General features: G+C 45.2%; 1 pseudogene; it reads left to right on the top strand.

Moving 5' to 3' along the window:
• The first annotated feature begins 9,565 nt into the window (after positions 1 to 9,565).
• On the top strand, positions 9,566 to 13,299 carry LOC112865800 (protein FAM3C pseudogene; annotated as a pseudogene).
• Positions 13,300 to 26,695: the final 13,396 nt, after the last annotated feature.

The raw sequence follows: 26,695 nt of genomic DNA, 5'->3' as shown, positions 1-26,695 counted from the left end.
TGGCAGTTACCCATGTATTCATTCATTTGCTCTATCATTCTTGTTTAGCCAGAAATACTTACTGAGTGCCTGCTCTGTCCTGTGCATTGGTTTTGCTGGAGAACATGACTGTCAAGGTCTCTTCTGGGAATGGGATGTCTAGATAGAAAAGGAAAGAGGGAAAAGAGGGTGTCACTGCTCCCTGGGACATTTTCTTTAACGCCCACCCTGCATATTGGGATCTTGCTCCATGGTCTCTCTCGTTCCCTTGGCTGGATCTCCAAGCATGAATATTCTGGTGGAGCGCTGGCTATTTTTATCAGGCATGATGAGTGAGCTGAAGACACGCCAGCGGACGTAAGTAGAGAATTAGAATTAAAAAACCAGAAGAGTATATTGTAAAAAAAAAATGACAGAGAAATAAAGAAAAAAGTATACTGTACCCTCAAAACAAACATGAAGAATGTTTGTAAAATTCCAAGCCTTTTGGCCATGTCCTGGAGCAGTACGTGAGAGTCTCTATCTGAAGTACATTCATCTTGGTGAACATGGTCCCTGTTGTTAGGGGCTAGAAAAATAAGACAGTGGAATATAGTAGGAATTATTTTACTCTTTGTAAAATAACCTCACCACTATCTATCCACAAGGCTTCTATTTGTCATTTGGAGGGTATTTGCTATACGTTTTACGTGTTTATGAGAGGCTGAAGACAGGTCTTACATCATGTATTGCATGGTACCAGGCAGATGTAGATCCTGGCTTCTGGAAAATTCTAGATGCTTGTTATTATAACTATTCTCACATTGCCAGCACTGATTTAGTACTGAGAGGTCACAAAAGCTCTCTACTTTAGCCAAACCTGAGGGAAGCCCCCCTGAGTACTTGTTCTGACTAGGTCCTGACTTTGGGTCCCATCTTGGCATGTTATGTCCAGTTTTTGCAAGAAGTCTTGCTGGATCAGTTTAGTAAAAACCCTACCCTTTGATATCTGATTAAATGTCCCGTCCCTAGCCCTCCTTATATCACCCTGTCCTGCCTTCAGCAGGACTACTGTTTGGTCAACCTAGCAAAAATTCTTAGAGACCTGATGTGTCCTCTTAGGGATTTTGCATTACCGACTGCACCCTCCTTCTTGGCTATAAGTCTCCACTTGATCTTGTATTCAGAGCAGAGTCCTATCTCTATCCCCTACGACAAAACCCCATTACAGTTTTCCCCTTGGATAAAGCCTACCTTACTATCTTTAACAAATGTCATGAATAATTTTTATTTAGCAGAGGGCCCCAGTCCTAACGATGAGCACAGACATAGGGAGGGGAAGGGAAGCAGAAGGTACGGCCCATACCCATGATGGACACATCCTGAGACCTGGAGCAGGGTGTCAGCCATGTTGGGGACTGGCTTGGGCCATGGCACTGGTGGGGAGGTGGTCACAGGGGACATGGGACTAGAGGAAAGGAGCCTTTTAGCAAACCCCTGACCACGTTAGAAGCCCCTGTCTTGGACCGGGCACGGTGGGATGTCCAGAGAGTGAAGGGTCAGGGACTGTTGAGGGGCCAGCAAGTCTGGCCAAGGGATGTCGCCCACTCAGCAGGAGGCAGTCCCAAGGAAACAGGAGGGGCACGTGGGCCATCCTTTGCCCCTTGGAAGTATCCAATGGGGCTAGAGTGTGGGAACGTTTTCCGGGCATGGGCGGTGGAGGAACGCCCGCTGGCAGGGGTGAAAAAGGAAGCTTCTGCCCACAGCCTGGGAGCAGCTCAGCCCAGATTCTCCACCCTTCTCTCAGCACACGCTAGAGCAGCCTGTCCCAGCCCTTCCTGGGCACGCTGCTCCCCTGCTCACTCTGTGCATCTTCCTACCGCCCCAGACTAGATGGGCAAGTTCGTGCTCCTGCTCCTGCTGCTGGTGGCCTCCCCTTTCGTGTTCTTCCAGGAAGTGGGTGAGGCCCTGGGCTGGCTGGGCAGGGGGTGAGGATGTGCAGGTAGGCTGGGGAGCCGTGCCGGCATGGTGATCTGACCTGGCTGGGAGAGAACGAGGTTAAGGGTCAGGTTCTGGGATGATCCGCCCACGAAGGGTTCAAGGTCTCTGTGCGCTGTCCCTACTCTGACTCCTCCCAGGGAAACAGCTCAGGTCCCTTCCCAAGGTCTCAGAGTGGGGCAGTCACTCCCTTGGGGCTGACTGGGGCCGAGGGCTCTTGTCACTTTCTGGCTTTGGGTCTGGCTGGGATGGAAGAGCCAATGGTAGCTCAAGACTTTCTATGAAGATGCAGCCTAGGGTAGTGTTCTAACAGGAGCAGGTCATTGAAGGCTTATGTTGAACAGTTTTGCCAGAACAAGTGCACTGTTGCCACTTAGATATGTTTGGCCATTAGATGACTTTTAGGGGAGGAATAATAGGAAATTTTGTGAGACCGCATCCCCACCTTAGAGCTTCCACAGTCCTTATATCTTACCATTTTCTAATGGACTCCTGGTCTCAGGCAGCTGTATGTAGATGCTCTCACTGCGTTCTGCATAATGACATCATAACTAAGGGGATACCTTTCACTTTATTTTTAATGGAATCAAGATCCCTGGGCCAAAGGCCCATATCCTTAAAGAATTAATGGACGTAATCCAATGGGGGAATGTTTCCAAGCTTTAAGAGTATATTAGAGGAGGTGTTTAGGGTCATGGTTTCCCCTTGAACTCCTTGGCCCTAGCAGTGTCCTAGCACATTTTAGTCTCGCTCCACTCAACCCTGGGATTAGCCTTCATGTCTCTTTCCATAGCTCCAGCCACATTATGTATGGTCTGCAACAATTTTAAGAGAGGTCATTGTTTGAGGGGCAAGGCCAATTGTACCATGGAACAAGGTCCTGGATGCAGAACCAGAGATTTCTTCATTTTCACTGAGAGAGGTAATGCTGTTGAGTGAGGCTCTACGGGCTTGAGCTGGTGCCTGCCTCCTGATGCTGCATAGGGGTCCTCCACTCTGAGGGGATCTTGCTGGGAGGTGGGTGTGTCCCAAGTCTGGAGGCCCGGCTTGGCATGGTTGGGAAAGTCCTCTTATTCTGAGCTCCAACTTTTGCTGTCTGACCCTGAGTATGAACGTCCTTCTCTTCCAGATGGATGGAGCTACAATCACACTCAACTCGACTGTTTTGATCATTGTTTACCTTCAAGTTTCCATTTTGGAGTCCTGAAGATTTTGAGCTTTTGCTGTAAAGGTCAAGATTTCTGTAATAGATACCAAGGGAAAGGACAGGAATGGAAGCCTCGCTAACTGTTCTGCCTTTGTTGGTATAGGTGTCCGCTCCCCCTTCCCCATCCTTGGCCTCTCTGGTCCTCTCTCCCTCCGCACGTGCTCCTAGGAGCGCAAAGCATCCTCCTGTCTCCGCCCGGTTTCTCTCTTCACTCCTCTCCTGCCCACCGGTGCCTGCCCCCCAACACCAGGCAGGGTGGGTTCACCCTTGCGCCATTTCACTTGTGAATCACCCGCTCTCCTCACCTGCATCTCCTCCTCCCGCACAATCACTGTGCTTCTCTGTCTGACCCACTGCCTGGTTTCTTTTTTAAAAAATTTTTTTTTCAACGTTTATTTATTTTTGGGACAGAGAGAGACAGAGCATGAACGGGGGAGGGGCAGCGAGAGAGGGAGACACAGAATCGGAAACAGGCTCCAGGCTCTGAGCCATCAGCCCAGAGCCCGACGCGGGGCTCGAACTCACGGACCGCGAGATCGTGACCTGGCTGAAGTCAGACGCTTAACCGACTGCGCCACCCAGGCGCCCCATGCTGCCTGGTTTCTAATCCCACAACTCAGGAGCGACTGCCAGGTGCCCAGACAGGCGACGGGCTCCATTTTGCACATCAGGAGTTGGAGGGGTTCATGGAAAACTCAGGAAAATGTGTCCAAATGACAGATTGACAGAGAAGCCTCAAAGTGCACGAAGGTGCCAAGGCCCGAGGCAGATGGGATCACCAGCTTTAGGTGTTATGCACATTCTCTGAACCTACTGATGGCTCAAGTTCAGAGACTCCCAGAGGTTGTCCAGGCAGGCGAGTGGAGGTGGGGCTGGGTGAATCACAGCCATGGGAGACCATGGGAGAGAAAGTGGGGGAAGGCCACAGAGGCAGGTGGGGAACCAGGATGGAGGGGCGGTGCTATCTGTTTTCTGTGACAACTTGCAGGTCACTGGCAGAGCAGGTTGAATGGAGAAGTGGCACAGAGGCCACATTACGGAGGGTTGAGGAATGAAGGGACCATGACAGGAGGACATAGGGAGTAACAGCCACTCTTCCAAGGAGCTTGGGAGCAACTGAGAGAGTGGAATAGTATCTTTTATAAGAATAGCGAATTTTATACATTTTTAGGCAATGACAGATTTTATTTCTGCAGCAATAGTACAGTTTCCTAATGATGCAAAATTTGAGGTACAAGTTTGGAACCACCTTAATCCATGTAGAAATTCATATTAAAATTTTTTAAATATTTTTTTTTATTTTTGAGAGAGAGAGAGAGAGAGAAAGAGAGAGACGAGAGCCTGAGTCCAAGTGGGGATGGTGCAGAGAGAGAGGGAGACACAGAATCGGAAGCAGGCTCCAGGCTCTGAGCTGTCAGCACAGAACCCGACGTGGGGCTTGAACCCACGAACCATGAGATCCTGACTTGAGCCAAAGTAGGATGCTTAACTGACTGAGCCACCCAGGTGCCCCTAAAAATTCATATTTTTGTTCTAAGACCAAAATATCCCAAATTTATAATTTACCATAACTCTATGTATCTGGGAAGGAAAGCAGATAACATGACTATGGGTTCACAGCTAAAATTTGTTAGAATTAAAGTAGCTGATGACTTTAATGAACTGATCTTGTGGGCTCCTAGAGCTTATCTGCACATTTTATTGATTTGACATTCTTCTTTTCCTTTCTTTATATGGACTGACTTTTACTTTTTATGTATCTGCTATATTTGAAATCTAGAAACTATTGAAATATTATATATTCCTTTGAGATCATTTTATAATTCTGAGTAAATATTATATATACCTATGATATTATTTTATCATTCTGAGTATTTTCTACTACTTTTTAAATATTAACTTAAATACTATTCTATAATTCTGGACATAATACCCTATCTTCCATTGATTCTGAAGGGGCTTAGATTAGTGTATTACTGAGGTTATAAATATCTGTTATTTTGTAAAGTCATTGATAAATTAAAATGCAACCATAAGACTGTCCGTATTAAAAAAAAAAATAGATTGTTGTAAATCTTCAAATCTCCAGTGATTTACTTTAGATTTACCCTTTTCTAAAGGCTGAATCCTTCTTTAAAAGAGATTCTTCAGATTTCATGTTTTTGTATATTTTTAATGTGGTTTGTATTATTCTGTGCCATAGCATAAAGAGGAAAAATATCCCAATTGTAACAAATATTCTTCTGATTAATATTGTCATGCTTAAATAGGGAATTGTTAAATTTATGATATTTTATCACTGCGTGTGTATTATTTGGAAGAAAAAGAGAACAACAGGTTTTGAAGATGGGAAACTAAGAATCCAGGAAGCTACTAGGAATGCAGCTCACTGCTTTTAAAATTTTTATTTTATTATTTTATTTTATCTTACTTTATTTTATTTTACTTTACTTTACTTTATGTTATTTTATTTTTTTAATGTTTATTTATTTTTGAGAGAGATAGACCAAGCATGAGCAGGGAAGGGGCAGAGAGAGGGAGACACAGAATCCGAAGTTGGCTCCAGGCTCTGAGCTGGCACAGAGCCCCATACGGGACTCAAACCCACAAACTGAGAGATCATGACCTGACCCAAAGTAGGACACTTAACCAACTGAGTCACCCAGGTGCCCTGCTCACTGCTTTTAAATAGCAATCCCTAAATGGGAATAAAAAATTTATCTTTTTTATTAAAATTTGTGTAATTCAACTACATCATCAGATAGTTTTCGAGATTAGATGTCATAGAAGTCCCACCACAAGCTAAGACATCTAGGTAATTGATTGGCTGACCACACTAGAAATCAAAAGGATGATTTTCCAGAGTTGGTCAAATCTAGGAGCTCTGGTTTCATTTCTCTGGGGTTCTCTCACACTGCCTTTTTTTCTTGGGGAGGATTAATCCTCTTGCTGTTTACATTCATGGTTACAAAATGGCTGCATTAGCGCCGGGTCTCAGATATATACACATCATCCAGAGAGAGACTTCATTGGTGCCACAATTTTCTTCCAAATTCCTGACATTTACTTGCATAAGACAAGATTAGGTCACATGCCCACTCAAAACAAGTCCTTGGTAGGGGCGCCTGGGTGGCGCAGTCGGTTAAGCGTCCGACTTCAGCCAGGTCACGATCTCGCGGTCCGTGAGTTCGAGCCCCGCGTCGGGCTCTGGGCTGATGGCTCAGAGCCTGGAGCCTGTTTCCGATTCTGTGTCTCCCTCTCTCTCTGCCCCTCCCCCGTTCATGCTCTGTCTCTCTCTGTCCCAAAAATAAAATAAACGTTGAAAAAAAAAAAAAAAAGTCCTTGGGGCGCTTGGGTGGCTCAGTCAGTTAAGCTTCTGTCTTCAGCTCAGGTCATGATGTCACGGTTCGTGGGTTCAAGCCCCACATCGGGCTCTGTGCTGACAGCCTGAAGCCTGCTTCCGATTCTGTGTCTCCCTCTCTCTGTTCCTCCCCTGCTCACATGCTGTCTGTCTGTCTGTCTCTCTCTCTCAAAAATAAATAAATGTAAAAAAAAATTAGAAAAAAAAAACAAAAAAAACCAAGTCTTTTTGCCAAACCCCGATTATTGACTGAGTCTCAGTTTCTGCACCATCCCAGGGGACCAGGGTGGACTTAGCCTCCCTGAAATCATGTGGTTCTCCAATAGAAATCTGGGGCTCTTGAAAGGGGGAAAGGAGTGGATCCTTGTCAGGACAACCAACAGCTGTCTATCCAGTAGAGTTCTGCACGCAAGCTCTCCTTCCAACTGCCTGCCAAAGACACTACATGACCAAACAACTTTCATGACTGAGGTGAGCTTTGAGAGAGTGAAGGTCCTAGTTTTCAAGGGAGGCCATCCCCACTGGACGTGACCTTGAACCATTCCTGTTCCTGCCCAAACACATTTTCCTCCTGAGAAACACAAGAACCGTTATACAACCATAGGGCTTCTGCGGTGAGTCTAGCACATAACATAACAGTGCAGAGGAGAAAATGTCTGAGCGAGGAATATCATACCATCTGTAGAGACATACTTCCCATGGGGGGAAATACCCTAGTGCGGTGTATAAATGGGGAGGACGTGGTGAAAGAGAAAACAGAGCAGGAAGGGGCAGGTGCAGTCCCCAACATTTCAGGAACTGACCTTAGCATAAGTCAGCAGTCTCATTTTATTGCGCTTCCTGTAGCCTTCTCATCTAGTCTGCACTGCTAGGTGTCTATTTGTCTCTTCTGGATTTACTATCCTCTTCTGTGCCTCAGTGCTTTAGCACATGCAGTCCTACGCTTCAAATACCTTTCCTTTCCTCCCTGCCTGGTAGTTTCTATTCCATCTTCAAGATTACTATTCATTCTTCTCTCCATGATTCTTCAACTGATCTTTCAGACAAAGGAACTCTGCCCTCTCAGCTCCCAGAATAGTCTCTCCATTCCTAGATCAGTACATATGATAGAGTTTTTTTTCTACGTCCACTTTCCTAAATTATACATGAGCCCCCTGGTTCAATCTCCAGGTATAACCACACTATTCATTGCCCAGCATCGTGTTCACAAAGTAGATGCCAAATCAACATTAGATGATTAACGAACCAAATTAGAGTGAAAGTCTATTCTATTTTCATGGCTTTGTTCTCTACTACCTCACTGTCCCATCCTCTATGACACTGGACCTTAGTCTCCCGCTGAGCTGTTCCTCCAATAATGATCACAGAACATTACTATATGTACAACCAGGCACGGCTCTAAACACCCTGCCTGGATAGTCACATTTGAATTTCATCAGAGCTCGGAGACAAACCCTTACTTTACGCCCATTTTATATATGAGGTCATTAAGCAAAATACTACAGACACTTGCTCAAGCTCAGACAGCTAACATATGTATCCCTTGGGATTTAAATCCAGGCTGTATGAGGACAGAGCCTACGCTCATAACCACCACAGCACAGTAGATGCAAATCTGTATCCTGTTCCCATTTTCTGTGTTTATATCCTGTATACCTGTTACCTCGTATTCCTCATGAACATACCCCAAATTGTCTCGACTACAGACCCAATGGCAATAACAAGTACACACTAAATGGATATTAATCAGCACATTCCTTTCCTGTGTGAGGTACGGGCTTCCAGTTATGGAATGAATAAGTCACGGAGATAAAAAGCACAGTGCCGGGAAAATAGTGGTATTCTAAAAAAAATTTTTTTTTAACTTTTATTCGGTATGGAGAGACAGAGACAGAGCATGAGTGGGGGAGGGGCAGAGAGAGCCAGAGACACACAGTCCCAAGCAGGCTCCAGGCTCTGAGGTGTCAGCACAGAGCCCGACGCGGGGCTCGAACTCACGAACGGTGAGATTATGACCTGAGCTGAAGTCCACCGCTTAACCGACGGAGCCACCCAGGCGCCCCACCAATGGTATTCTACTAGTGTTGTGTGGTGACAGAGGGTAGCTACACTTATCGTGAGCATAGCATAAACCTGTTGAGTCACCATGTTGCACACCTGAACCTAATGTAACAGTGTGTGTTAACTATACCCAAATTAAAAAAAGGAGGCTCCGAGAGCCCAGGAAAGGATGAATTTTTAGGTATTGTTTATCGGATGAAGGAAACTGAGTGCTTTCAGGACGTAGGTGTGTGCTGCTGTAGGCTGTCTGACTTTTCTTATGTGAGTTACCGGCACAGAATGCGCTAGAAGAACTAGAAAAAGAAGAGGGAAAAAGACTGTCAGCCCACCCCTGAGAGCAGTCTGAGAATGTGTTGGATCAACATTGCTGTGAAAAATCTCTTACATTTGCCTGGCACATTGTGGAAATCGCCGAATCATCATTCTGTTAGTAAAGGTAGGACTGAGATAGCGTTATACCCCTAAGTCCCACAGCAGATCTGAGAGCAGAAATAAACTGGTCTGATTCCAGAAGCTCCCGGGTATGCGATGCACATGTCACTAAACAGAAGGGACGTCTTCAGGGAAAAAGCAAGGTATATCCTGGTTGTCATTATGTCCAGGCTTCTGCGGTCTCTGGGGGCATCAGTCCTCCCCTGCAATACTTTTCCCATCTTCCCTCTTCAATGCCCACCTCACTCCGACCTCGCTAAGAGAGCCACCTCGGCTCCATTGTTTGTGCTGGAAGATCTTAGTGTGTACAGAGCTCTTGTTTTCTGTATGATGATTTGCCTTCTGGCTAATTTGAGAGTTGCTTCAGTACACAGATTTCTGACCTATTTCTCTCACTGTCCCAGCCCAACCCATTTCCAGTGACCAATGCACAAGATGGACCCTCCACGATAAACTAGCTTGTGGGGAGATTACCCCTGGGACAGCCTACGGCAATCTAGGCTGGATGTGGGAGAAGAGGAGAACTGCCAAGAGGAAGCCTGAGGCACATGGGCAACGAGCATCAGAACAAGGTAACTTCTTCCTCTCAGGTGGGGGATCAACCCAGAAATCAGATGGCTCCAGGGCTGTGGAGACAACTATCTCCAGGGTTTTTCTGAGCTAAAGAAGAGAGGTGATGAAGAAATCTGTGACTTTCAGCCCATCTCAGAGAGCACTCTTGGAGTTTCCCAGGTCACCATGCCCCTCCACCTTCTCCTGTCCTAGTGGCCAATGCCCATGGCCAAGAGCATCATGAAGGGACTGCAAAGTTGGGATGAACAACAAATGCTCAAGCATCGGCCACCTCAGGTGCCACTGGACTCCATTGGTGCTTGTTCCATGGATCAGCTGAGGAAGTTATGAGAATGAGAAAGTTACTGCACTGGGCCTTTCTCTGTTCTGTGTAGAAAGCGGTGAATGGGAAATGGCTTAAGGATGCTGCCCCTATCAATCTGTTCTTTACTGTGGGTATTCTTGGGGTAAGGGCCTCAACATTCCTGTTTCTCTGGGCCACAGTAGTGCTGAATTTTCACAGACCAGTGACTGTTAAGTGCCTTACATTCTCTCCTTTTGAATGGAGGTATTTATTACAGTTACTGTTTCCTGCTCTTTTATGTGAGGTGCGTGGAGAGCGGATATATGCCTATCGAGTTCATCTGACCGAAGGCACCACACCCGGCAGCCTCACCCACCCCAGGACCTGATTTAGATGATAAGATCCTGGATTTTCATTTGATACTGTAATGGAACGGGATTATGGATCTGAGCAGACATTTGTCCCAAGAAGACATGCAAAAGGCCAACACGCATGTGAGAAGGTGCTCAACATCACGAATCATCAGGAAAATACAAATCAAAACCACTCAGGCATCGCCTTACACTTACCAGGTTGGCTATTGTTTAAACAAGAAAAGAAAACAGGTGTTGGCCAGGATGCCGAGAAAAGGGAACCCTCGCGCCCTGTTGGTGGGAATGCAGCCACTATGGAGAAGAGTATGGAGGTTCCCCCATAAATTAAAAATAGAAAAACCATCTGATCCAGTCATTTCACTTCCAGGTATTTATCCAAAAGAATTAAAATCACTCTTGCATAGCGATATCTGTGTGTCTGTGTTCACTGCAGCATTATTTACAATAGTTAAGACATGGAAACAAGCTAAGTGTCTGGCAGATGAATGAATAAAGAAAATGCGGTGAATATATACAACAGAGTATTAATTCAACCTTAAACAAGAAGGAAATCCTGCCATTTGTGACAACAAGGTGGACCTGGAGGGCATTAGGTTAAGTGAAATAAGCCAGACACAGAAAGAAAAATACTGTGTGATCTCACTTATATGTGGAATCTACAATAGTCAAACTAATGGAAGCGGAGAGTAGAATGCTGGTCACCAGGGCATGGGAGGAGGGTCATGGACAGACGGACTCGTTGACATCCTAAACAGATAGGGGAACAAAGTCTTAGTTATATAAGATAAATAAGTTCTGGAATCTACTGTACAGCAAGAGCCTATAGACAACAGTACTGTATTATATACTTAAGATTTGCCGAGAGTAGATCTTATGTTAAGTATTCTTGCCACAAAATGAAATAAATAATAATAATACAAATAATAATATTGGAGATGGGAGGGAATTTTGAGAGGCAATGGATATGTGCATGGCCTTGCTGGTACAACGGGTTGTACCCACTTTCTCAATGGGTTTTCTCAGGTACATACTTATCCCCAGAGTCATCGGGTTGTTTACATTAAATATGCACAGCTTTTTACACATCAATCACACTTTAAATTTTAAAATATTAAAAAAACATTTTTAAAATTAATTTTATTTTTTTTAATCTGCATCCAAATTAGTTAGTATAGAGTGTAACAATGATTTCAGGAGTAGATGCCTTAATGCCCCTTACCCACTTAGCCCATCCCTTCTCCCACAACCGCTCTAGTAACCCTCTGTTTGTTCTCCATATTTAAGAGTCTCTTCTGTTTTGTCCCCCTCCCTGTTTTTATATTATTTTTGTTTCCCTTCCCTTATGTTCATCTGTTTTGTCTCTTAAAGTTCTCATATGAGTGAAGTCATATGATATTTGTCTTTCTCTGATTAATTTCGCTTAGCATAATACCTTCCAGTTCCATCCACATGGTTGCAAATGGCAAGATTTCATTCTTTTCAATTGCTGAGTAATACTCCATTGTATATATATCGCATCTTCTCTATCCATTCATCCATCGATGGACATTTGGGCTCTTTCCATACTTTGGCTATTGTTGATAGTGCTGCTTAAACATGGGTTTTTAAAAAATATTTTTAATGTTTATTTTTAAGAGAGAATGAGTGGGGAAGGGACAGAGAGAGGAGGAGGGACAGAGGATCCAAAGGGGACTCTGTGCTGACAGCAGTGAGCCTGACATGGGGCTTGAACCCACGAACAGTGAGATGGAGACGTGAGCCAAAATCAAGAGTCAGATGCTTAACCGACTGAGCCACCCAGGCGCCCGTGTCATCTACATATTTAATTCCTTTCTTCTGTTCCCCTTTCTTTTCTTTTTATTATTTTATTTTCACCTCTCTGTCTCTCTCCCCCACCCCCATCCCCTAGATTAAATACCTAAATGTGGACACCCAGCACGACAGAGAGGACCTGCGAGCATATCTGATAGATCCTTCTAATGAACTTAGGGGCATTGTATACCGTGCCGAATAACTGATTAGCACCCCCACAGAACATCAGTCATGCTGGGCTTCTTCCAGGCCACTCTCCGAGTGGGGGGGAAGCCAGCCGAGCCCAGAGCAAGCAGAGGAGGAGGAGACCATGCTGGCAGTGGTCTCCTGGCGGAACTGACCGCTGAGAGACCTGAAGGAAGGGACGTGCAGCAGACGGGTGGGGAGGAGGCTGGAACTTATTTGATGAAAAGTGCCAGCCATGAGGGTGGCAGGATGCAAAGTTGGTGGTAGCGGCCGCAGCATGGTTACCACACGTATGTTACTTCTCAAGTATTTGGAATACAGATGGATGCAAGTTTTGGAAATCTCTTTGTAAGGTCAGCATGGGTCATGGCTGTATGATCTACAGACCCTTCCGGATATAACTGTGAGATGTCAAAAGCTTGCCCTGAGAATCAGTTTGCCTTTAAAAATGGTAAGTAGAGCAGCCAATGTGGTGGGACCCAAAATCTGCCTGGAAGAGGGTGTTCTAATGAGTGGTGTTATGATAATGTTAGGAGAGGAGCCAGTGTTGCCTCGGTAGAGGGAAAAATAGAAGAAGTATTAGGCACCCAATATTTTGACACGTGGGGAAAAGATGTGGCCCCATTTATGGGGTTTGTGAAGTCCATGCCAGATGGGAAAATAGTCTTAACCGGAACATACGGTGACGGAGCAGCCAGACTCAGTGATGAGGCACTGAACTGAGGAGTGCATCTATCACTAACCTTGGTTTTACAGACAACTGGGTCTTCTGTGCTGGGAAAAGTATTAAGACAAAATACTTTTGAGTAGCACATAAAAGGACAATAAGGACACCAAGAAATATGAAGGAATTCTGCCCAAAGTTGCAGAAAGGAAAGAATGCATCCCCCAGAAGCAAGACGAATGTGGAGAAAGTCGAAGAAGGTGTGCTGTCAGTAGTAATGGGAGAGCTGGCACAGAGAAACTTGGTGGAGATATTTGAAGAGCATGCAGCCATCTCGGGATGTGAATGAGCATTCTCTTTTCGATATCAGGATTATTTCTTGCTAACGTATATAGACATCTTTGTAAATGGTCATCACGAGCAAATGTGCAAATCACGGAGCCATTTCTGATGGAGTACCATGTTGAGCCTGCTATGGTAATGACAAATTTTGATTCTAAAAGCATACTTAATGGATAACTGAACAGATTGTGGGAAGACATATACATACACTGATAGTTTTATTATCCTTAAGTCTGTCTATCTATCTATCTACCTCCCTCTCTATCATTTATGTGTTAGTGCAGGTGAGAGATGTGATATCATCTATCGTCGATCTATCTATTATCTATCTATCTATCATTTATTTATCATGTGTTATCTATCTATCTATCTATCTATCTATCTATCATCTATCTATTATCTATCTATCTATCATCTGTCATTCTATTTATTGATCTATCATCTAGCTATCTATATACTGATAGCTATGGAAATCTATCATGGAATAATATAGATTTAAGGGAGACTATGTTTCCTTTTATATATAGATATAGCATTTTGATTATAGTATCTTTTAAATTAAAAAGCTATTTGGCTTAGTTCTGTGTGAAATGTGACTTTACAGTCTGACCCTCCTGCGATATCTCTTTTCTTTAGCTTTCTTTCTCTTCCCAAGAAACCGAGAAATAAAATATGAAAACACAAATTTTAATTACACGCAGTACAAAGTAAATATATAAATGTAGGTGGCGTTGGGGACTGTAGCTGGCTGGGTTTTGTGTAGGCAATGTGAATAACCCGATTTTGCAGAAGCCGTTTAGAGTGAGGCTGAGGTTGGTAACTCCACAGAATCCAGGAAGCAGACCAGTTCATTCCCTGTCCTAATTGAGGACAGCCGTGTCTGTATATTGAAAGCAATATTGCCATATGTTCTCCTTATTTGATTGTTATCAGCATGGGCCAACCTGTCTGGCAAGCGGCGTGCGTGAATATCACAATAATTGTGGTTTGCAAACCAAGACATTAATTGTGTATTTACTTCATTTAACTTCATAATAGAAATTTTTGCCTGAAGATAGAGTGACATATTTAGAAAAGTCTTAATGGCTGAGTGGACTCAGTCATTAAACATTTACAACATAATTTTATTTGACCCAAAATGACTTTATACCCACTTCTACATCAACATATAGGAGATCTAACTTTTTGGTTAACTTTAATCGTCTGCTAAGTGACTCAAGCTTTCTTAAAATTGTTTTAGGGCACTAAATATCTACTGTGCATGAAGTATCTTAAACTGGTACATATACACAAATTTAGTGATCAAACTGCCATTCATAATAAAAGACAGCACTTAAATTTTGAATCTAAATTTTTTAACTTGATTTTATTTATTTTGAGAGAGACACAGAGGGAGAGAGAGCACATGCACGTGCGCGCGCGCACACACACACACGCACACACACACACACATATGCATGAATGGGGGAGGGGCAGAGAGAGAGAGAATCCCAAGCAAGCTCCACACAGACAGCACGAGCCCCGCTTGGGGCTTGAACTCACAAATTGTGATATCATGACCTGAGCCGAAATCAAAAGTCAGGCTCTTAACCCACTGAGGCACCCAGGTGCCCCTGAATCTAAATTTTAGATGACTTGTATAGAAAAAAACCTAAAAGTAATAATTTTCATTTTGCTGTAAGCCAAGTTAGAAGCTATTCAGTTATTTCTTTTCTTTCCTTTTTTATTCAGCTGTTTCTTAAATGTTAATGAGCTTTGGGGTACTTCCTCAAACTGAATGTAATTCGTGAATAAATGCACCTTACACATTTAAATAATTTTTGTACATTGTTCAGACTTTTGGCATTTCTAAGCTAGATCACATTAGCATGTATGTGCTAACATTTGAAATACTTCCCAAGATTCTTTAAATTGAAACAAGGCACATTATACAGGAGTTGTGAAATAAATGTTACGTTAAAAAATAATGAAAATAAGTGGTATTGGTTTTGCTTTGTGAAAAAATTAAAATAAAAAAATCTATTATGGTTTCCTCCATCCAAGTTCTAAGTACAGTAAAAATCTGGTAGTGGGGCAGTAAATGGAACTATAATCATTACAGTATAATGTTGATACTACACACTCTGCCCTCAGAATCAGGCTTTATCAAAATCTTTTTTAATGTTTATTTTTCAGAGACAGAAAGACAGAGTGTGAGCAGGGGAGGGGCAGAGAGATAGGGAGACACAGTTTAGCTTATCCCAGTGCTATAATAACTGTGTGACATTGGGTAAATGATTTAGTCTCTGTTTCAGTTCCCTCATCTGCAAATAGGACCATCCTACAAATTAAAGGAGATAAATCGTATAAAATGCCCAGCAAGTACGCAGAAGAGCAACAGCTTCCATCCATTGAGGAATTACAATGTTCCAGGCACTGTATCAGGGGCTTGTTAAATATACGATCTCTTTTTTTTTTTTTTTTTTTAACGTTTATTTATTTTTGGGACAGAGAGAGACAGAGCATGAACGGGGGAGGGGCAGAGAGAGAGGGAGACACAGAATCGGAAACAGGCTCCAGGCTCTGAGCCATCAGCCCAGAGCCCGACGCGGGGCTCGAACTCACGGACCGCGAGATCGTGACCTGGCTGAAGTCGGACGCTTAACCGACTGCGCCACCCAGGCGCCCCAATATACGATCTCTTTTAATGTCACATGACGATGCAAAGGAGTTTTATAGCTTCCATTTTACAGAAGAAGAGGCTTAGAATCAGGGTGGCGAGGTGTCTTGTCCAGAGTCTTTCGACCAGCAAGCGTCAGAGCCCTCTACATACCTAGTTCTGTTGGAAGCCAAAGCATGTACCCTCCACCACTTGGCTCTCCTACCTCAGTGGGCCACGCAGCCAAGGGAACACAGAGGTGAATTAGAGCAGAGACCGATGGTGTGGTTCTGGGCAGAGTAGGGAAGGGAGGCCTGGGCCACAGGAGACCAGGGCCATCGGAGGGAAGGAGAGGAGACCAGGATTGGGCCGCGGTTCCGGTGGTCATGGTGCCAATCCCTACGGGAACCCATTTCTGGAATGTAGAATGAGTGCAGTCAGATGCCTCTGTCACTTACCTGTTTTGCACATTCTACAAAGTTAATTAACCTCTCTGACCCACAATTTATTCACCTAGAAAGTAGAGATAATAATAATCTCCTCATTGCACTGGAAGGTTTATGGGGTGATGCATAAGATCACCAGCCCAGCGCTTGCCACACAGTTGATAAGAAACTGCAAACACCTGTGCTTAATACTGTACCTACAAGCCATAAACTCAATCTTCATATCCACAACATAAAGTGGGAGGTGGCCATGGTACAGAGAAGCTAAATGGTTGCCTAAGGCCATTAGGGCTCGTAAGAGTGTGAGATTCAAATTCAGGCAATATGGCATTCTCCTTCAGAATATGTGGTCTTCAATACAAAGTCCTACAACGACCAGAACCAGTCCCACTGTCCTCATCTCAGCCAGCCCCCAAGAAGGCAGAAGATGCTCTTTGGAAAGACAGGCTTCCTTGTCAGCCCCTTCCCCCCTGCTTCTGGGATCTACCCAAGCCTAGAGTGTCATTAGCCTGGTGGGATATTGGATCTGTGACGTTTGAGAAATGACCTGGGGACGTTTTCCAGGCCATTCTCTGCCCAGCATCCCTTCCTTCTTATCTGGCCCACTACTGAAACAGCCCATGAGGTCCCCTGCATATGGTCTCATTATTCAATAACAGTTGCTACTGTAATCAATTCAGAGGCCCAGGGTGTCCCAGTGGAGACTCCCCAGTCTTCTCCCCCCACTTAGACTTGGAGTTTGGCCCCTAACCAGAAAAGCAGAGCCACACGACCAGGCTGACTGGGTGTTACTTGGGCCCAGACAGCATTTCAAAGTTGCGTCACAGTCCTTCTTCATCCACAGTTCATTTCTCTTGGGCATCTTGGCTCTTAAGAGACAGTGTGTGTGGCAGTTGAGGGCGAAGGTATTTCTGGATGTTGATGTTTGTTCAGGAAGGATGGGCAGGATGCCGCCAGGAGGAGATTCCTGCAAATCAGCTGAGTATCTCAGGCTGAAAATTCTCTAGCAGGAAGGGTTGGAATGGCACATGGTCCTTCACGTTCAAGCTATTGCAATGGCTTTCATTACAACAGAAGAACACATTTTTCTCCCACTTGGTGATGCGTATATATTCCACACATCTTTTTGGGCAGCCCAGAATGGAATATTGATAGGAATATTCTGAAGAATAACAGAGAGACCCAGGTTAGACTTGGAATGTGAGGGAATGGGGCTGAGAAAGGAGTCCCTGCCTTCCCTCCTGTCCTCTGAGGCAGAACCCAAGACTTGAACCCCCTCCACACAAGGGACGGTTTCCTTCCGGGACAACTGGGTGTCCCCAACACCTCCTCCCACCCCGCAACATTTATAGCGAAGGAGCTGCAACAGCTGTGCTCTCTTAGGGATTCAGTCACTGATTATCAGGGATGGATGGGAATTTGGAGGTCAACCATAAAACCCAATTGTTGCACAAGTGAGACATTTGAACTCAGAGAAGGGAAGTAACAAGCCCTAGACTATTGACTGAGTTAAGCCAGAACTGGTGAGACTAGAGAATGCTGACTCCAGATCTAGTGCCCTTTTTTTGCCAAAGCAATCATAAAATTCAATCTCCCCTCACCCTCCTTCTCTTGCCCTCATCTTACCGCCAGTGAAATGTTGGGTATACACTTCTTTGATCTGACACGCAGAGTCAGGATATTTGGATTGACAGGAACCTAAATTCTTTCTGCAGTTCTTGCCAACAAATTCATCACAGGAGGTGCAAAATATAAATTTCCGTGTAGGATCTGGACGTTATATGAGAACCATAGGGTGAGACCAAAGGGGGGAGAAAAGAAGATCTCTGCTGTAGGTATTGAGATTGAGGTCAGGACCTCAACTGAGGCCAGGACTTTGCAGATTTCCCTCTTCCAACCTCTGGGCGTCTCCCTGTAGAACCCAGATTTATTAAGGAGTCTGGTTTTAAGAGTCATGGGGTTACCAGGAAGCTCTTTCCCTTCTTTCCAGGATCAGCTTGCAGTGTTCTGAAAGGGACACTGAAATGGACATTTCTTGCTGGTAGGGATGGGCTAGGTTATCTGAGAGAGAAGACCCAGTGTCCAGTGGGGGAAAGAAGGAGGAGGATCTCTCTTCTGAATTATTTATCAAGACCTGGGTCTTAGTTGAAACAAAAGGTGCTACAGGTCTCTAGCATGCCTATCTGTAGACCCCAGTGGTTCTGCATCATCCCTTTTCCTTACACCATTCCTGAAGTTAGAGTTTGGGGAAGCTCCTGGACAGCTGCAGTGGCAGGATCCCCAGGAAGAGTTTCCATGGTAGACAAGGGAGTTTGCAGCAACCAGAGGCTCAGGGCCCAGAGCCCACGAACGCTGTCAGGACTTTTTAGGACTTTGCTCCTGGAACTCATCACCCTGCCCCCTTTGCCTCCCTGCCATAGGACTCACCCTCCGTGGAAGACCAGCACAGAACCAGGAGGGCTCCTGGGAACAGGAGAAACCGGAGCCAGTCCATATATGTTAGGGAAAGGATGATGAGGCAGGCAATCAGGCTCCAGGAAGGGTTCAGTAATGGAGCACAAGACAGGATATGGGGTGGAGAAGAAGCTGTGATCTCCTCTCTAGTCTCCTACTCTGTGAGTTATGTCCTAGACTATGAAAGGTGCAGTTCATTTACCTATATTGGGAGGCCCTGCCTCTAAGAGAGTGGGTGTTGTGCTTCCTCCCCCCACTCCATTCCACTGACAATGCAGGGCTTCAGCCAAGGAACTTGCACAAGGAAAAGGTGACCTTGCTTCTCCCAGAGAAGGCAAAGGATCTAAGTGAAGCAGAGGTGGGAGCCACCATCAGATTCCACATTTTCTCTGGGTGTTCAACTTTCTACGTGTGACGTTACCACTTGCCCCACTGAGCCCTGGCATCGGGCTTTGCCCTACAGGCTTACAAGTGCACAGCACACTCCTGTGTTGTGTTGGATTCCTTGAGTCAGCTAAATCATGTATCACTGCTATAGGACTCAATTACTTTCAGAGAGGTTCACAGTATATTCCACCTAATAAGACTAAAACCTGTTCAGAAGAAGCATTGGTCACCATGGACCGGAAGAAGAGAGCAACAATTGATAGAGGAGGTATAATGTAAAGAATGGTAGGGTTGGGTTAAGCAGAATCAAGGTCATTGGCATTCTATAATGAGAGAAAAGTGCATGTGAAGTTCTAGAGATGGGAACAGATGTCACAGATCAGATGCTCTTGTCGTAATGTCTTTATCTGGTTTTGATATCAGAGTATTGCTGGTTCCATTAAATGGGTTAGGACAAATGAACTCCTCTTCAATTTTCTGGAAGACTTTTTCTAGAATTAGTAGTATACCTTCCTGAAATGTTTCACAGAGTTCACCAGTGAAGCCATCTGGGCTTTCCTTCTGAGGTTTTTAACTACAAAGGCAGTGTTTTTAACAGATAGAAGTGAGGTTGCCTGGGGGGCTTAGTTAAGCATCTGACTCTGGGTTTCAACTCAGGTCATGATCTCACGGTTTCATGAGTTCAAGCTCCGTGTTGGGCTCTGCGTTGGCAGTGCAGAGTCTGCTTGAGATTCTCTCTCTCTCTCTCTCTCTCTCTCTGTCCCTCCCCTACTCATGCTGTCTCTGTCTCTCTCAAAATAAATATATAGGCTTAAAAAATAGATAAAAAAATGTATTTATTACTTTTTTAGCGTCCTTGGGCAGTTGGAACCCTTCGAGACTTCCCATTGTCTAGCACAAGAAGAACCATATGCGTTTGCCTATTATAGTTGGCTTTTGTGAGGACTTCAGATAATATATTTGCAGTGTTTACAACACAGAACAAGTGCTTAGAAAACAACAGTCCTTATTACTGCTATCGTCTAAGGAGAAAAAGAGCCATCTTTAATGAAGACAAAAAAATGCTCTAGGCTAATTTTATACTATAGAATAACAGGAATTCAAAAGATTCAAACACTAGCCGCCAGGAGGAATAAAACTATTAGTACTGAACCCCAGGGGCTTTTCATTTGCTCTTCTCTGAGCTAATACCATCTTTTAAGTAGCAAAAGCAATCATCTTTTCTAAGACTGCCTCTATACCTCATATGTGGATATAGAAATGTCAGGTAAGTCCTTTTCCATAGCTCAGGGGGACGGCAGGTGACTGGCTCTGCCCTCCTTCTGTGGCTCTAGCTGAGAGGTGGCTGTCTGGCACCCCTGGAGATGGGTGGAGATCTTCCCATAGCTCTGCCCTGGTTACGGAGGCCCTTTGATGTGAGCAGCTGGGTGAGTGACACTGCTTGGGTCCCATATGTCTTCTGGTTCTGGAGGACCGAGGTGATTCTTTGAGGAAAACTCGGAGACACTGACCCTGGACTGTTTTCTTCTTGAAGCATCCTTCTGCCCATTTTACAGGTTTGGAAATGGAGGCTGAGAAAGGTTAAGTGAGTCACCAAAGTCAAAATGCTAGAGAGCAGAGCTGAGATTTCAGTTTGGGCCTGTCCCCAAAACCCAGGCAGGTTTTTTTTTGTTTGTTTGTTTGTTTGTTTTTTTACATTTCAGCATTATAAGATTATAATTGACAAAATTGGAAAGTCTTTAAAGTATACATCATGGTGGTTTGATATACATATAAACACACGTTGCAAAAAGATTTTGCCATTTTCCATCTAGATAATTAACATATTTTTCATCTCATATATTTATCTTTTTGGGGGGAGAGGGAAGTGAGAACATTTAAGTCCTACTTACTTCCTGGGCAAATTTCAATGATACAATATGGTGTTGTCAACTATAGTCTCTGTGGTTTACATTCGATCTTCACACCATTAAAAAAAAATCTTTTATTTATTTTGAGAGACAGCACATGCACACACAAGCAGGGGAGGGGCAGGGAGGGAGGGAGGAAGAGAGAGAATCCCAAGCAGGCTCCAAGCTGTCAACGCAAAGCCCGACATGGGGCTTGATCTCACAAACCATGAGATCATGACCTGAGCCGAAATCGAGAGATGGACGTGTAACTGACTGAGCCACCCAGGTGCCCCTGCAACTTTCATCTTATAGTTGAAAGTTTGTACTGTTTTGCCAATCTGTCCCTATTTCCCCACCCCCTGCCCCTGGCAACCACTTTTCCACCCTCTGTTCTATAAATTGGACTTTTTGTTTGTTTGTTTGTTTGTTTCCAATTCCACATATAAGTGACACCATGAAGTATCTGTGTGGCTTATTTCACTCAGCATAATGCCTTCAAGGTCTACCCATGCAGCTTTTAATCACTACGCCAAATGATGTGTGTAAAGCGATGACCCAGTGACTTGGACACAAGAGGGACTCATTCAGCATTTTTCCTGTTTCTTCTTCATTTGAAGCATATATGTAACTCTTTGTTGTCTGAGCAGATGTTAATAAGTTGAATGTTAAAAATATTCTAGAGCACTGATTTCTTCAAGGAAAGCCTGAGAGGCCGATCAGTGTGCAAGAGACGAGGGAGGCAAGGCAGGGACACAGGATAAGCTTGCTTTCAGTTATTGAAAGGGGAGGAGGGACGCATGTAGCTTACTGGGTAAGAAGATCCTCTTCAGAGCCAGGCATTCTGCATTTTGAATCCCTGCTGAGTCTCCTAGTAGCTGCCTGATCTTGGGCAAATTAGTAACTTCTCTAAGCTTCCATTTCCTGAAAGGTAACATGAAGATGATAATAGCGTCCACTGCATAAGCTCGTTATGTTTATAGGAGTCAATATATGTAAAGCTACTAGGGCAGTTGCTGGCATACAGCTAGTATGTCTAACTGGTTTATGACAGACTGGGGGCCAGAGCAGAAGGAGGCTCCAGGATGGGAAGCATGGTGTGAGATTGACTGCGGGCGTCTGGCATGACAAGAAGGATCTGGCTGGATTGCACAATGAGATCGCGTCCTGGGGACAGAACCACATTTGTGGGGTTTTAGCCTAGAGCTAAGTGCTTCGGCGCGCCAAGCACCTTGCACATTTTAGGATTCCTTACCAGTCTGGGGATTAGCGATCATCCCCACCTGTACATGTTGAAGCTGAGACTCTTCATAAATGGAAGAGCTGGGATTTGAACCACAGTCGATATGATTCTACTGCATAGACTCTTACTGTTGTGGATACAGCCTTGTGAGTAAGGCAGTATGCTGAAGAGGCTTTGCACCCTGAGAGTTGGGCTGCAGACGCTAGGGAGAAGAGCGTGCGGACTTCTAGAGAAAGCAGAGCGATCCAAGGACTCTGTTCTTTATTATTATTATTATTATTTTTTTATTTTTGGGACAAAGAGAGACAGAGCATGAACGGGGGAGGGGCAGAGAGAGAGGGAGACACAGAATCGGAAGCAGGCTCCAGGCTCCGAGCTGTCAGCACAGAGCCCGACGCGGGGCTCAAACTCACGGACCGCGAGATCGTGACCTGGCTGAAGTCGGACGCTTAACCGACTGTGCCACCCAGGCGCCCCGGACTCTGTTCTTTAAGGAAAAACATCTGCCTTCTTTGGTCCTGCCAGAAGGTGACCAGGACCAGTTTGCAAGGCAGTCTTCCATTTTCTTTGGTCCTGCAACAACTCTCTTTCTCCTGGGGGTTTCTTGAGTATTATTTCTTCTTTCGGCCTCCCGGCTGACCCCCACCCCCTCACCGCCAGCTTTTATTCCTCTCTCTCAGAACCTGAGAAGGATTCTTGTCATTGCCCAAAGCACTAGGAGTTCCGTTTCCCAGGAGGGAGCTGAATGTTCTGGCAGCAATGTGTAGGATGGAGGGGAAGGGGCTGGTTAGAGTGCAGTTCAGGAGACCAAACCCCTGGGTGCCAGGGGTCAGAACAAGGGTACGTGATCTCATTAGCTCCCAACCACAAACCTCTGAGGGAGGTGACAGGCTGGTTATTTTCAGGGTGAGGAAACAGAGCTCTGAGAAGGTGTGACCTGAGGGGAAGGGGAATCTCAGGGCCCTGTGCTGTTGCGACCACACCGTACAATCGCTTTAGCCACCATAATTTTGGGTGGTTGGGGCACACTTGGAGATGGGGGTGGGGCTTCCAAACTTATTCCCCCCAGCCCTATGCCCAGCCCAAATCCCTCCTCATCTCATACTATTTATGGCAAACCCACCCACTGAGAGGATGAGAGGAAAACACGAGGCCATCTTCAGCTAGAGGAGAAGTGACTTAGCAGGAATCTTTTCAGAAAGCCAAGTCTGAGGGTTTTCCAATTGCTTTTGTAGTCAGGACTCAAGGAGTGTGTCCACATACAACACACTGCAGAGAATCTGAGGAAGACGAGGCATCAGGGCACCTCGGAGAGGGGGTCTTTGCCCTTTCCTAGCTGCTCGGGGCTCCCGCTTGACCCCGGAAGTCAGTGCCATTTCCTTACACTGTTGCCATGGCTAAGAAAGGAATTTGAGAAGCTAATTCCTACTGAAGTGTTTTGTTTGTTTGTTTGTTTTTTAAGATTTTATTTTTTAAAGTAATTTCTACACCCCAAGTGGGGCTCGAACTCACGACCCTGAGATCAATAGTCGCACGTTCTACAGACAGAGCCGGCCAGGCGTCCTCAGAGGTGTTTTGGACACAGGACCCCTCAGGGGTATTCCCGTGTATTTAATACGTAGTTATGGAAGATCTCAAACACTCCAGAAACTCCATGTTAGAAAACACACAGAGGGGCACCTGGGCGGCTCAGTCGGTTAAGCGTCCGACTTTAGCTCAGGTCATGATCTCACAGTTCGTGTGTTCCAGCCCCGCGTCGGGCCCTGTGCTGACAACTCAGAGCCTGAAGCCTGCTTTGGATTCTGTGTCTCCCTCTCTCTTTGCCCCTCCCCCACTCAGGCTCTGTATTTCAAAAATGGATAAACATTTTAAAAATTAAAAAAAAAAAAAAAGAAAACACACAAAGAAGTGACTGTTGGCAGTGAACCGGGCCCTGTGCCATTGGGCCCAACCACGAAATAATCGTGATACTAATAATGATAAAATTGCGACCAGGCACTGGATAGTCACTGTGTGTCAGGCACCGCGCTCGATTTTGTATGTATTATCTCATTTAAGTATCATGACAACATCATTATTATTCCCTTTTCTGATGAGAAACTGAGGCCCAGCGACGTTAAATCTCTCACAAATGTGTCATTTCTACTAAGTGGCAGAGCTGGGATTCATACACAATTCTGCTTAACTCTAAGCACTAACTTTTAATCGCTTTGAATGCGGTGATGCCCAGTTTAAGGAGAAGCAACTGGCAGAGGGGGAGGCGGCCCCTTTATGAGGAGGACTCTTTGGGGTACCCTCTGGGCAAGTGTGGAGAGCTAAGGGATAGTGGAAAATGTAGCCTCAGAGCTTGGTGTTGGGGAAAAGTCCTCTGTTTTCACGACTTTGTCTTGTGTCTCTTTTCCTGGAATTTAATCATTTCATTTATCCTGGGTGTGGGGTCCAAGGTCTGTGCCACTACCCTCTGGCATCTTCTGCCCTTTCCCTTTCTGGGGTACTCTCTGTCGTCTTTTTCAGCTAGTTTTCCCTCAGGGCGGTCACTGTGCACTTCAGTAGCCGGTTGATAGAATGGCCTGTGGGCAGAGATACTTACACCCACCTTGACTGGCTTCTTTCTCAGCCCCAGGGCTCAGGTTGTCCTGAGTCTCTCTGTTGCACTGTGGGTCCCACTGTACCAGGACTGAGAGATTGGGATGTAGGGAATTATGTGTTCTTGAGCCACTGCCTCAAGGTTTCAGTTAATTTCCATTGCCCAGCCCTGGAAAATGGTGCTTCTCAAAATATGCTTAATGAACTATTAAACTAAACCCACGTCTTCCTAGCTCACGTGGGAGAGAGCTCACATCAACTCTCCCTCTGCTTGGGCATTAAGAGAAATATCTGCACATCGGGCAACAATCAGTTCACTTCTGCTTCGTGAGCTCCTACCCTTGGCCCAGTCCTGTCCTAAGCACTCCGGAAAAACCATGTGAACATAAGTCCCCGGAGGGGTTTAGCAATCTAGTAGAGAAAATGAGGTTAGATGGAGGGAATATACCAAACGCTAAAAGTTTTCAGTGCACTGAAGGTATTTTTTTTTTCAATGGAAGCTCCCTTGAATCTTAACCACCTTTTTTTTTTTTATTTATTTATTTATTTATTTTTTTTCCAAACGTTTATTTATTTTTGGGACAGAGAGAGACAGAGCATGAACGGGGGAGGGGCAGAGAGAGAGGGAGACACAGAATCGGAAACAGGCTCCAGGCTCTGAGCCATCAGCCCAGAGCCTGACGCGGGGCTCAAACTCACGGACCGCGAGATCGTGACCTGGCTGAAGTCGGACGCTTAAGTGACTGCGCCACCCAGGCGCCCCTTAACCACCTTTTAAACAAATGAAAGAATAGCTTTACAGAGGTAGGGGATTGGGGACCCAAACTCATGTGGGTGTGTGCGTGTGTGTGTGTTGGGGGGGAGGGCTGTGGGAAGCAGGGGAAGGAGAGGAGGAATATTCAGGAAATATAAGACACTCAGTGATATGAGAAAGACAGAGAGAAATAGAATAAGGGGTGGTGAGGCTGGGAGCGGCTTGTGTGGACGGTATGATGGTGTGAGATGGGATACGAAATCAATTTGTTTTTGGACTTGTTGAATTTGAGATGCCCATTCAAATGGCGAGAAAGAGAGGCCAGAGGAGGGTTCAGAGAGGAAAGCAAAGATTTGTAAGTCGTCCATATACAGAGGGTATTTAGAGCCATGACATGAGGTCACTGAAGGAGATAATTAATAGGGCAAGAAGACCAAGGACTGAGCAAGTCCCATCACGTCTATAGCCTCAGGTTTTTGGTACTGAAAAAGATAAATAAAAACCTGAAGCTCAAACCACTAGGTGTGATTATTACTATCACTATCACCATTAGCAGGGGGCCGCTGTCGTTTTGTACAACTGTTGTGCACCTACTTGTAGGGAGACAATGCCAAATAAGCACAGTCTTGCTATCTGGCTTTCACCTGGTAGCTCGTGTTCTGACTGAGCTGCTCACTCAGGCCTCCCGGGTGAGCGCAGTTGGGTCTGTGCCTGCTGGCTGACTTCTGAGGAGCAGCCCAGAACGGAGGGCGTCAGAATAACGGGAGTGCCAAAAAGAGGGCCCCCCACCTAACATGCCATAAAGCCCAGCGGTGGCACCTGAGTGGCAGGAGGCAGGACAGAAGACATGCTTGTAAGCCACGGGCAAGCAGTGATGCCAAAAAATTACTTGATAGTTAAAAGAAGAAAAAGAAAGTATGATTCCAATTATGCCCGATTATACCTGCCATGCTAAACCTATTCCAATGATTTTGAAATTATGGGGACCCGGGGACCCCGGTGGACCCGAGCAGAAAGTCCTCCTCAGACTGCCTTCAGACCTGCATT

Source organism: Puma concolor, chromosome D1 (assembly GCF_028749965.1).
Source record: "Puma concolor isolate L17-30 chromosome D1, mPumCon1.1.hap2, whole genome shotgun sequence".
NCBI lineage: Eukaryota > Metazoa > Chordata > Mammalia > Carnivora > Felidae > Puma > Puma concolor.
The sequence above is the reverse complement of the archived record's forward strand: the minus strand, read 5'-3'. Positions and strand labels throughout refer to the sequence as shown.